The sequence below is a fragment of the Nicotiana sylvestris genome, chromosome 9 (genome assembly GCF_000393655.2).
Source record: "Nicotiana sylvestris chromosome 9, ASM39365v2, whole genome shotgun sequence".
NCBI classification, from domain to species: domain Eukaryota; kingdom Viridiplantae; phylum Streptophyta; class Magnoliopsida; order Solanales; family Solanaceae; genus Nicotiana; species Nicotiana sylvestris.
The window spans coordinates 77,361,915-77,374,869 of record NC_091065.1 but is presented as its reverse complement, the minus strand read 5'-3'; positions in this window follow the sequence as shown (position 1 = coordinate 77,374,869).

The window sequence follows — 12,955 nt, the reverse complement described above, 5'->3', positions numbered from 1 at the left end:
CAAATTCCAGCCAAATCTCACTCTATATCTCTCTGAAGTGTCTTAAAATTTTAGCCTAGAAATGACTTTCTGATTACTTAGCTTCTTAGGCTAAAAAGCCAGCCTATTCAACTCTATTCTCTGGACTTTTTGTGTGAAAAATCCAGCCTATATGCTCTGAAAATAAATTGACCTTCTAAGGTTTAAAGACCATCTCTCTTAGTCAAAAATGACTCTATTTATAGCCCAAAACAGGCCCGCTCATCCCTGCCTTGAGATTATCAGACTAATTCTGCCCATACCTTCTACTTCCCCACTCCTAAGTGTCTTTTCTTGATGTAAACTTTTTGGTTCCCCATGCTAGCATGCATTGTCTCTATTTGTTTTAATCAAGAGTTATGGGAGGGGTTATAGTATTCAAATAAACTCATGCTCTCATGTTATGCACCCCACTGACAATTAAACTAAGGTTAACAAATGACCACTAGGCAAACTTAAGCTTACAACCTGTTAAAATCCTATTAAACTCCCAATATTACCCCTTAACCCTTGCATATTACTGTATTACCCTAAGCCTTACTTGTCTGAAATTACCAACTATATAAGCTTAAACTTAACACTGATTTCTGATTGATCTATTAGATTTCTACAGCTATATCCAATTCTCAGCCTAAGTTCAACTTAAAATCAGATCACAAGGGGTGTCAATCAGATGAAATAAGTTGATCAAATTGGGAACCAATCCTGATCAACTCAAAGCAAACAATCAACAGGGAGCAAACGATGAAGCAGTAACAATCAGGCTTCTATGGCAAACTATGAAGAACATGGGATTACTGAATGAACGAGGATTCTAGTTCAAAGACAAAACTGAACATATCAACAAGTTCATTACAAGTTTAGCATAGCAGATGTAGAACTGGTAAACATACATGGAGAACATCAATGAACTACTATCATGTTTTCTATAATTTTTAAACAAATTAATTGACAACACTTATTTAACCGACTATACAAGCTATAACAGATAACAAACAATCAATAAACACACAAGCTAACAGGTGATTCCAGCGGCTTTGGACAAAACCGGGACTTTATACGAAACTAACTAATCGACGAACTTGTTCGTATTGATTGCATAGTTTAAAGAACATTCAAACAAACAGAAGAAAGTTTCGACCAAATAAAAGGTCTGGAGATCAACAGACTTGACAGAAAAATCAAAAAATAAACTAAACTAAACATGAAAACAGATAAAAATCATAGAAGAACAAAAGAAAGGGAAAAGTTACCTCAGGGACTCGAAATCAAACTGACCCAGGCTCGAACTCAGACTTGACCATTTTTAGGTCGAATGGACCTTAATCGAGTGTTCTCAACTAAGAATACTTCGACTAAGGTTTATTAGACCCCAAACCCTCTGCTAATTTGGATGAATTCCTGGTTTTTTGGATTTCTAGGGTTCTTAGGGCTCAGATTAGGGCTCGAAGGGTTTTAGTCAGATTCGACCAGAACCAATGGTGTTTAGGGTATGAGGGAGGTCAGGAGGTGTTGTGGTATGAATTTGGGGTGGATTGGGATAGGTTTCCATTTGGCTCGAATCTTTAAATGAATATTCGAGAAGATAGGAGATGATTCGAGCCAAACGGTTACCGGATTCGGAAAGAGGGTGGTTAGATGGTCTTATGGTGTTAAGATGGTGGTCGGCGGCGTTGTTGCCGTCGGGTTTCAGGAGAGGGAGTCCTAAGGCGGCTAGGGTTTGAAGGGTTCGTCTCTAAGAGACGATGATGAACAGGAGATGAAGGGGGGTTTGGTTCGGGGGCGTGGGGTGAAAGACGGGCCTTATATAGGTAAGGGGTGGTTTGATCCTGGCCGTTGGATGAAGTGAGATCGATGGCCAGGATCTTTCACTTAATGTGGAACGGTATCATTTGGTTAAGTGATGATTGGGTCGGTTTCATTCATAAATGGGTCGGGTATAGGGGCGTGCTTGAGACCGTTGGATTAAATGAAATGAACGGCTCTGATTAAACACGCCTAAACGGCGTCGTTTCAACTTAGACGGGAGGTGAACTGGACCGTTAGATCTGTTTGATCAACGGTCCATATCTGATAGGCCAGAACGACGTCGTTTGGTGAGGTCATGGAGATCAGGGGACCGGACTGGGTTATTTAAAATGAATTGGGCTTGGTTTTTGGTCTTAAAATTCCATCCCAATCCAGTTTCCTTTATTTTTTCAACCTTCTTTTTTTCTTATTTTAATTTCTAATTTAAACAAAATTCCTAATTAAATTGTAAAACCAAAATTAAACTACACAAATATTAATTAACACTTAACAATAATTAACACACAAATTAAAACATTTAATTAAAATAAAATCACACAATGACAACAAATAGAATGAAAAAATGCATATTTTTTGTGATTTTCTTTTTAAAACCAAATTATGATTTAATTAATTCCTAAATGCACAATTAAATCCTAAATATGCATGCAACATGTATTTTTGTATTTTTTAATTAACTACAACAAAGTAAACATTTACGGACAAAATAATTACCCAAAATGTCACGCAAATTTTCAAAATTGTACCCGAAGGCAACTTGCTTTATTTTTTGATTCTTTTGGAGTAATTTCCGTGAAGCAAAAATCACGTGCTCACATTTGGTTTTTCTAAAGAATAAAGGCCCTGAAGCAAATTTTGTCTATGACAATAAATTTGACATCACACACTTAGATGTGGCAGACTTCTTTGAGTACCCTGACGGAAAAATAAACCACTTGATTGGTGATGGATCCGTAGTTAAAGATGATTGAGTAGTTTAATTTTTATTTTTGTCTATTCATAGTAGTTAGTGAATAAACTTCACTAAATCATAATTTTTTACATGAGTAATCATTAGTAATATTTATTTTATGAAATAGTGTTAGTTCGTTTTGATTAAATATAGTTCAAGTATTTTTTTTAAAAAGAAATCAATTATAGTACATGTTTTGGTGCATAACATGTTGTTACCTTTCTCTAATTGCATAAAGCATGTGGGTAATTAGTTATATGTGATTTTAATTCCAGTTATATCTCGTGAAACTTGGTCATCTTGTTTTCTTTTGGCCTCTTTATGCTTACTAATAATAAATTATATTATATTTCATAAACTTTTCAGTTTGTTTTCTTTTGTAAGTTTCGAAGAGAATTTTAGAAGTTAAGAATTGAGAATTGTTAACGGGAAGGGAAAAGTGACAGCGGTGAAGTGTGACATACCCCACGAAAATACACGTCTTCTTCTGAAAATTATTAGATTTTGTAATTTTCAGCCACAATCTATTAAGAGAATTGTTTGTATCATATCAAAGTTTGCTCGAAAGTGCATTATAAGTCATTATTGAGTTATTGATTTAACTTTATTTATTTTCCCTTTTCTCTGAAAATACTGATGTTTATTCGTATATTTTTTTTGCATGTCAAACCATGGGAAGAAAATATGGATACCTCACAAAGCAAACTTGGATCAAAGTTTAATTGTAAAAATATTTGTTTAATTGATTCATGTACGACACATACAATATTCAAAGAGAAGAAATATTTCTTATTTAAATATGTGTAAGACAGATGTTACTACAATTTCTGGTAGTAGTAAACTAATTGAAGGCTCTAGAAGAGCTATTATAACTCTGCCTAGGGGAACAATACTAATCATAGATAATGCAATGTTCTCCTCCAAGTCCAAGAGGAATTTGTTGAGTTTTAAAGATATCCGCCGAAATGGATATCATATTGAGACAATAGATGAGAATAATCTTCAATATCTCATCGTTACCAAAAATATCTCTAGCCAAAAGAGGGTTATTGAGAAGTTCCCATCTTTATCTTGTGGTCTGTATTGGACAAGAATTAGTGCAATCGAGCCACATTCTATCGTAAACCAAAAGGTTACTGATTCTAATATTATAGGTTACAAGTACTTTGCTTTATGTTTTGATGATCTAACAAACTTACTATCCAAGAACCAGATAAAGAACCTGTTACACATTTACAAGACCTTAATATTTCAAGGTTCCAGTTTGGTATCCAACTTGCATTATGATTCAACTCTTCAGAGTGGAAGGAACAGCTGAGGGAACAGGTCCCTACCAGATCCCAAGGAGATTGTACGAAGTCAACTCTCCAGTTAGAAAGTTGCTGCCTGCACACGCTACAGTGCAGGAACAATGCTGCAGTCAACTTTCCAGGGAAGACTTTTTACCTATCTTTCTTACATCATTGTAAGTGATGTCACTCATGAATATATACAATCATGAAAGTTAAAACACATTCACTTGAACAATTAGAGATTTCACTCAAGCTCACTCACGTGACCAGTCAGCAAGCAAGTGTCAAGTGCTTCAAGAACAAAGAACAAAACAACTACAGATTAGTTCCCATATAGTGTTATTGTATGTCCTTAGTTGAGTTGTAACTTTGTAATAGTTCTTAAATTAAAATTCCTATCTCGCTTGTTTAAGAAGCATTCCTTAGGAAACCCTTGTAAACCTTAAACCCGTGTGTTTAAGTCTTGGCTAGAGTTAGACAAGGTACAAAGTCTTTGTAATAGAGTTATTGCAAAGTGGCTTGTAATAGAATATTACAAGTTAGTGCGGGATCAAAAGTTAAATTCCTAGATTGAATAGGTTGTAATCTAAAAGTTGTTTAGTAATGAAGTTGAAATCCTACAAGGGTAGGTCATGGTTTTTAATCCCGTTGAGCTATAAATTTTCCACATAAAATCCCTCTTGCCATTTGTAAGCACGTGATTTTTGCCCTATATGAGAATTACTCCCAAAAATTCCAAAAATAAAATAATTTTTTGTTTGTTTGCAATTGTTGTGAGTTTTGTGTTATTTTTCTTGTATTGTTTGCATTTGTCTGTGCATGTTTATTTGCTAAATTAATAAAAAATACAAAAATACGTCGCATTTGCGTTTAGGATTTAGGTTTACAATTATGAGTAATTAAGTTTATTTTACAAGAATGAAAATTACAAAAATAGGCATTTTTTGCATTTTTAGCCTTTAATGTCCAAATCGCGTGATTGTATTGTCATTTCATTTTATATGATAATTATTGCTAGGAATTAATTAGTATTTTTAATAAGTTAATTTAGTTTATAACTTAATTTATAATTTTAGTTTTATTAATTAAAAAGTAAAAGAAAAGAGAGCAAAAATATAAGGAAAATCGGATTGGGCCACCTTCTAATTTAAATCAACAATGGCCCAAACCAAATAAAACCCCATCGGGTCGACCCAACCCGGTCCGCCCCATAACCCAAACAAATCCCAACCCCCCTTCTTCCATTTTTCATTTTTCATTTTTTGGAAAACCTAAACCTAAAAAACCCTAAACTACCCGCCCCCTCTCTTCTTCCTCTTCTCCTTCCAAACCATCCTCCCATGGCTGCCCTCGCTGCTTCTTCTTCTTCTTCTTCGTCAGCTCCCATGGCTGCCCCTTCCTCCTCTCTTCTTCTACTTCTCCAACTCCAGCTCCAAACGACCTCGCCATTCCATGGTTGCCCTCGTTGCTTCACCTCAACAGCCTCACGTCCAAAACAACCAACATCCATGGCTGCCTCCTCCTTCGTCTGCGTCCAAACGACCACCCCATCCCCATCGTCTTCATCGTCTTCGTCCAGCGAACTGCAGTCACCAAACGCTGCTGCTGCTCGACGACCCGAAAACCACCATCGTCGTCACGTCCAAACCACCATTGTTGTTGCCCTCCCCCGTCCGCCATTAACGAGCAGCATGGCTGCTGCGTTGCTGATCCTTCTTCTTCGTCCCAGATCATCCATGAACACCACCCAAGCTACCATTGCTGCTGCCTTTGTCGAGCTCACCCCAAGTCCCCGTCCGCCATTAACGAGCAGCATGGATGCTGCTGTTGTTGTTGCTTTTTCTTCGTCTTCTTTTTCTTCACCATGACTGCCTCGTCGAGGTCCAGTCTGAGTTCGTCAAGGTTAAAAGAGAAGGTGGGTTGTCGTTGAAGTCGAGATCCGTTAGGTTGTTGGCAGTTTTGGTTCGAGTTTTCCGTTTCCGTTCGAGTTCGTCGTTGTTCATTTCCGGTTAGTTGGTTTAAGTTTCATTTATATCCGTACTTTGTTTGGTATTCTCGGATTTGAAATCAGTATATGTTTGATTCTTTTCTTGTTCGTTGTTTATCATTTCTTGATTATTTCTTCAGTTTGTTTTTATTCATTTAAAAGAATTTAGTTATAATATAGAAGTGTGTTAGTTTAATAACTTGAATCCTTCATCTTGGTTGTAATATTGTTAGATTTAGTTGGAGATTCAATTGATTATTGAGTTTAGTGATTTGAATCTGTTTATTTGTTTTGTTTAAATTTAATTTGAATTTGAGCTCAATGATTTGAATATACTTGTTTGTTATTGTTGTTGAATCTGAAAGTATGTTTGTTGTTAAAAAATACCAGTTGTTTCTTTGTTGTTCATCATTTAGTTTAAGTTTGTTCATAAAATTTGATTAAGAATTGGTTATAGCTGATGTATTTTGGTTAGAATTGATTAGGTGAATTGGTTATAGCTGACGGGGTTAGAATGATAAATTGCAGTATTTACAGGGGTAAAATGGTAATTTCAGTAATTTCAGAGGGGTATTTTGGGAATTGAAAATCTGAACAATTATTTATTTTGAGTGCTCTATCCACTAAGTATTAAATAATATTTAAATAATATTAACATAATACGTAGTGGGGGACAAGACATAATGGTGGGGAATTAATACATTGTTTAATATAGTGGGGGACAAAACATACGGTAGTGAGGCAATAAGTGATTTAAATAAGGGAAAGATATGTGTTAGTGGGAATTAATATATTTGTTTAATATAGTGGGGGACGAAACATTAAGTAGTGGGAAGATAAAGGGGGATGAGTAGAAGATAGTGGGATTTTAGTTTAAATGCTTCAAGTTTGTAAATAAATAGGAAGCTGGACACAAAATAAGAAAAGGGGGACAATTCCGAAAATAGAGAAGGAGAATTAGCTGAAAATAAGGAAAAAGAATTCCGAAAAAATATTGAGAGAATAGGAGATTTTCTGAATATTAAGAGAGATTTGAGGATTTTTCGGAATAGAAAAAAACATTCTGGAAATTTAAAGAGAGTAGTATACAACCCGATATACAATCTGAATACACTGGATATACAGATTCAAAAATTAAGGGTTAAACATTAACTGATCTTTCAATTTGAAAAAGATTCACTTTGTTTCTACCCGTTGATTGTTGTTGGTGTTTCTGGATTTTCATTTGGTTTGTTCCTTGAGTTTGGTTGGTTATTTGCTACTACTTCACTGGTTGTTGCTGGATTTCTGCTCGATTTTTAAAATCTGTTGATGGGTGTTGCTGTTGTTATATGCTACTGCATTCCTGCTGATCTTCCTTTTCTTTTGCTTCCAATATCAGGTACACAACTGACACGCTGGTTACTGTAAACTGAAACATGAAGCATGAATATGAAATGAAGAGTTGAAGTTCTGAATTATCTTAGTTATATTCTGAATTTTATTTGTATATATACATTATTTAGCTTCCTCTAAATCAGAATCATGTAGTTGTTTAATATATATAATGGACCATCTGACAGTAGCTTAGTGGACGAACTGTCTATGTATTGCCTAAAAAATAAATAAATGGTGTAGTAACTCTGTCCAGTTAGTTCGTTATTGTTGGATGATTATCATGTCTCAAAAAGCATGTTAGCTGATTTAGACTATTCTTAAACATTCAACAGTTAGCTCATTAAACGAATAGACCGTTTCGAAACTTGTAGGAATATCGTTTAGCTAGATACTATTGGTTAATTTCATCATGTAAATGGTTTAGGATTAAAACTAGATTGCCAAGTTTTTTTTTTTAATTTGACAAACTGTGAACATGCCTAGTATAATGTAACTAGGTAGTAACATATGAATGAGATGACCCAAGTCCAGTTTTGTGCCATACACGTTGGGCCTGGGTCCACGTTGGCCAACGGGCTGTCCATATTGTGTTTACATTCTGATTTAACAAATTGCGTTCGGAACCCGACTATAACAACTCGTAAGCATGTAAATAAATTAGGACCTTTTCTCTTTCATTTTTAGAGACAAATTTAATAGAAAAAATATAGGCACTTTAGGATTATCCTTTTTAAAATAAATGAGATGAGCCTCACTTAATAAAACGCACAAGTTGCGGGGTCCTCAATAAATGGTTAATAAATTGTATAGACTTCGGGATCGGTCGTTTAGCAAATTTCGCGGCCTTACCCAAAATAATGATACGCTAGTCGCTTTAGGCGCGCCTTTAACAATTTATTTTCTTAAACTCGGGTGCACATTTATGTGACCCAAATCCAAATCTCAACAGAGTCGAAATATGTCAATAACCACGGGTATATTGATGTGACGTGGTTCGAGATATATTTTCACGATGTTGCAATTCTCTGTTAAAATAATAATAATGATAAAAGCGGTTAAAAGTTAAAATTCGCACATATGTTCAACATGTATTATATCAGATAATCAAGCCGAATATGACAGTTGAGCGACCGTGCTAGAACCACGGAACTCGAGAATGCCTAATACCTTCTCCCGGGTTAACAGAATTCCTTATCCGGATTTCTGGTGCGCAGACTGTTAGACAGAGTCAATATTTTCCTCGATTCGGGATTCAACTGGTGACTTGGGACACCATAAATCTTCCAAGTGGAGACTCTGAAATAAAAAAATAAATCCCGTTTCGATTGTCCTTTAATTGGAAAAAAACTCCCTTCCGCATCCCTTCACGAAGGCGCGGGCAAAAAAGGAGGTGTGACAGTTCTGGCGACTCTGCTGGGGACTTGGCCAGAATCTCTGGTTCAGGGTTCAGAATTCGAGCTTAGATAAATTTCTATATTTGGCTCTATCTGATTTTTACATGTTTGAGCCTAATGTGCTAAATGCTGCTTTTACCACTTTGATATTATCTAAATTGTATATAAACTGTGCCGAAACCCTTCTCTTCTTACCTCCGGGGATGTGCTTGCTGGTCGAGACTCCCTATTCTGTTAGTGTCAATACCCGAAATAAGAAAGAGGCCGGACAAGTTACTAAGCCGGATGGCCTTTTGGTTCCCGGTACGTAGCCCCCTCCTCGACTCGAGTTGTCCGCTCGGGTACACAGTCTAGAACATATACCCAGGATAAACCTAGTATAACAAAACCTCATGCCGGATCCCTAGTAGGAACGCTTATTTGCATCACGTTGCATTTGACTTAGGGGACTCAACACAGGGGTTGGGTCCGTCTAGGACTAGCAACCTGAAATGAAAAGACCATCCTGATGCATCCTATTTGTTTTCCGTGCATTTATTTGTCTCGCGCCCGCATGCTGACCGGTTTTTGAATATCAGGAATATTGTGAAATTGAGGAAAAGAAAAAATAAAAGAGAAATAGCGGTTAGGGAGTTAATTGTTTATTTTTGAAAAACCCAATGCCCAAATACTGTCGAAACTCTGCCGAAATTTTGAGAAAATGAAAAAAAAATGTTTTATTAGTTTGTTTTACTAAAAGCAAAGGAAAAATAGAAAAAAAAGAGTCGTTGTTCTGTCTTGTTTTCAAAAATAGAAAAGGAAAATAGTTTGTCTTGCCATGAAAAATGAAAAAGAATCTTATTTTTAAAATATTTATTTGTTTATGAAAATGCCAAAAACGAAAATGAAAAGAGTCGTACTTTGAAAGTGGTTTTGTTATTTGCTGCCAAAAATGAAAATAAAAAAAAGTCCTGTTTTAAAATAGTTCAGTTAATTGCCTGAACTACGCCGGTTTGATTCTCACAGGAGGTGAGATACGTAGGCAGCTCTCATCGGGTCCAACCTCCCCTTTTGCAAAAATAGCAACAAAAACAAATGTGTGTCAAAATTTTAATTTTTGTCATAAATAAGTCGGGTGATGCCGTTTTTTGTCAAATATAGCCGAATGTTCCCGAAAGGGACGCCGGAAGGCTGACTTTGCATAAACGGCCACCTTAGGTCCCTTTTTAGTTTTCCAGCCGATTGACCCAAACAGCCTTAAAATCTTCGTCCCCGAGACGCTGAAAGGCCGTGTCTGCAATATTGGGTCTTCTATTTTGAAAAAAAAATCATAAATAAGTCGGGTGATGCTATTTTTGTCAAAAATAGCCGAATATTCCCGAAAGAGGCGCCGGAAGGCTGACTTTGCATAAATAGCCACCTTTGGGTCATTTTTTTAGATTTTGGCCAATTGACCCACACAGCCGTAAAATCTTCGCCGCCAAGGTTCTAAAAGGCCGTCTTTGCAAAACCTGGCCTTTTCATTTTGAAAAAAATGAGTCAGTGGTCAAGTAAATACCGCTTAGATTTTAGTCAAAATAAGCCATTCCAGCTTCGGAGATGTATTAAACCGTTCTTGCCGAGATAGCCTTAGAGTATCTTTCAGTTATCGAAAGGCTATTTTCGTAAAAGAACGGACCAGTTTGTAGTGTCATAAAATAATCCTCCACGGCCTCAAAATTCATGTGAAATTTGGAAGGGGTCACGTTTGCAAAAACAATCATTTGGTTAAAATTAGCAAATAGGGAAAGGAATCTGGCCGTTTGTTTTTGAGTTTGTAATTCTTTTGATTAGGGTGTGGTATGTTTTGATTTTGAAGTCTGTAGGTCGTCTTTTCGTCAAAATCTGTTAGTATGGTCAGTTTTTAAACCGTTGTAATCATGTTTGTTTTATTATGAAAATTGAAAATTCAAAAAAAAAAAAAATATTTTATTGTTGTTTATCTTTTTGGTCCGAACTACGCAAGGTCTGATTCATGCGGGGACATGATACGTAGGCAATCAACATAAGATTCGACCACCATTAAAAAAAAAAAGCACAATTACAAGAAGCCGGAATGACGCACGTAACTGAAGCAAATGCATGATAGAAAGGGTTAACGGCCTAGTTGCATTGCATCCTCAATGTGTGTTTTTCCTATCTGTGAAAAACCCTAACGCTAACCGGTTGCTCTCATTTTTGTTCCATTTTCAATCTTTAGAAAGGTGGTTGGTTGTGGTTCTGAAAGCAACGTTTCCCTGCAACACAACGGCAAAAGGCAATGGCAGAGAACAACAGAGCTAAGTGGGTTGGTACCGATGCCCGAAAGCGGTTGGTTGAACAGGACTATGGGTTGGTAGAAGAGGTAAAAATGTTGAGACAACATGTGGCAGACATGTATCAGGCATGGATGACTGGGAAAGCACCACCCCCGCCACCGCCTAGCTTCTTGAACTCTGTCCTTACCCAAGCACCCAACACCATAACGGATGATCCCCCATACTCTTCATATCAACCCACTTATGATAGTTTTCCCAGCCACCCGAGTAGCTCCATCACTCGTCAACGCTACTCCCCTCCCCAACGCTACTTCTCTCCACGAAACTCCCAAAGACATGCTTCGCTTTCCAAATACCCAGCTCCACAAAATGCCTATCCACCCTCACAAGCCTACCGAAAGCCCTCTGGATCAGGTTTCCGGCCCAATCAAGCATTTAGGAATGAGAGGTTGCTGAAACGAGAAAAGGCTCTCACCCCGATTGGAGAATCTTATGCAAGTCTGTTTGAAAGGTTAAAGCATGATGTCCTGATTGAGCCTCTCCCCGGATATACTCCAGATCCACGTGCAAGAAGCTTTGATCCTACTGCACGATGCGCATACCACTCCAATGTCCCAGGGCATAGCATTGAGAGTTGTCGTTCGTTGAAAAGGGAAATAGAAAGAATGAGTCACAAAGGAGTGATTACGATCGATAACAGTAATAAAGAGCATGGGATATTGACTAAAGCTGAAGATGTTGAAGCGGATGGTAGTCTTAGCAATATCGATGTGAAGCTCAGTGGCTAAGATGCCAGGTTTGATAAGTGGGAGGACGCTCCGTTCGTTGGTTAGCAAGAAAGAAGCTTTTGGTGGCTTATCTTATTGTCATTTCTGTTGTCCGAATTATTCTTAGGGTTGTAATCCAGATATTGTCTTGTGTCGAACTTTCTTATCTTTCCATTTTTGTCATAGCGGTTTGTTTAGTTTTGTCCAGGTTTGTTTCAGGATTTTATTCTGGTTTGTTTTTGTTTGTTTTATTATTCAAACCATTTCACCGTTAGTCTAATGCAAAATCCGGTCTTTTATTATTTCCAGTCATCTTTTGTTTAGTTCTTTTATCATTTTGTTCAGCGCCGATTCTAGTGACATGACATGCGCACATGGTTTGGGCCTAATCTTAAAAGTTAATCATAAAACCATTGGGAGGTGATCAGAACATTTAAAGGAAATAAGGACGGTTTGAGATTACTCGGAGCTCGAGTCATGTGGAACTGGGGCAAGTAAAACATAAAGAAAACCGTTAAAGGCAAGATTCACCAAATTGACATGAGGTTCGTTCATGATAATGAGAGTAAGAGTGTTGCCCAACGGAGCTTTAGAGATGACAAATGAAAAAGCAAATGTGTGAATATAATTGTCAAGTCCAGCACCATCAGAAGAGGCCACAAATCTTTTGTGTTGTTTGTACTGGGCATGTTTTAAAGACTAGAATGACGAAGGCATTTTGTTCTGCTACCTAAACACTTTATCCTTCGTTACCCCTTTTGAGCCTTATTTATTTTCTTTCGTACCCCTTGTAAGCACGTGATTTTTGCTTCGCGAAAGTTACTCCAAAAGAAAAAGAAAATCAAAAATATATGTTAAAATGGTGTGTTAATTGTTATAGGTGTTAACCAATATGTGTGTAAGTTTATTTTAATTTTTACAATTTTTTTAGGAATTGTTAGTTTAATTTGTTGATTTGAAAAAGGGAAAGGGAAAATCGGATTGGGCCCCAAAATGAGGCCCAAAGCCAAAGCAAAGACCCAGTCCAAACCAGGCCTGCCCAGGCACGTCCCCAAAACGACGCCGCATAGGGCGTTTGATCTG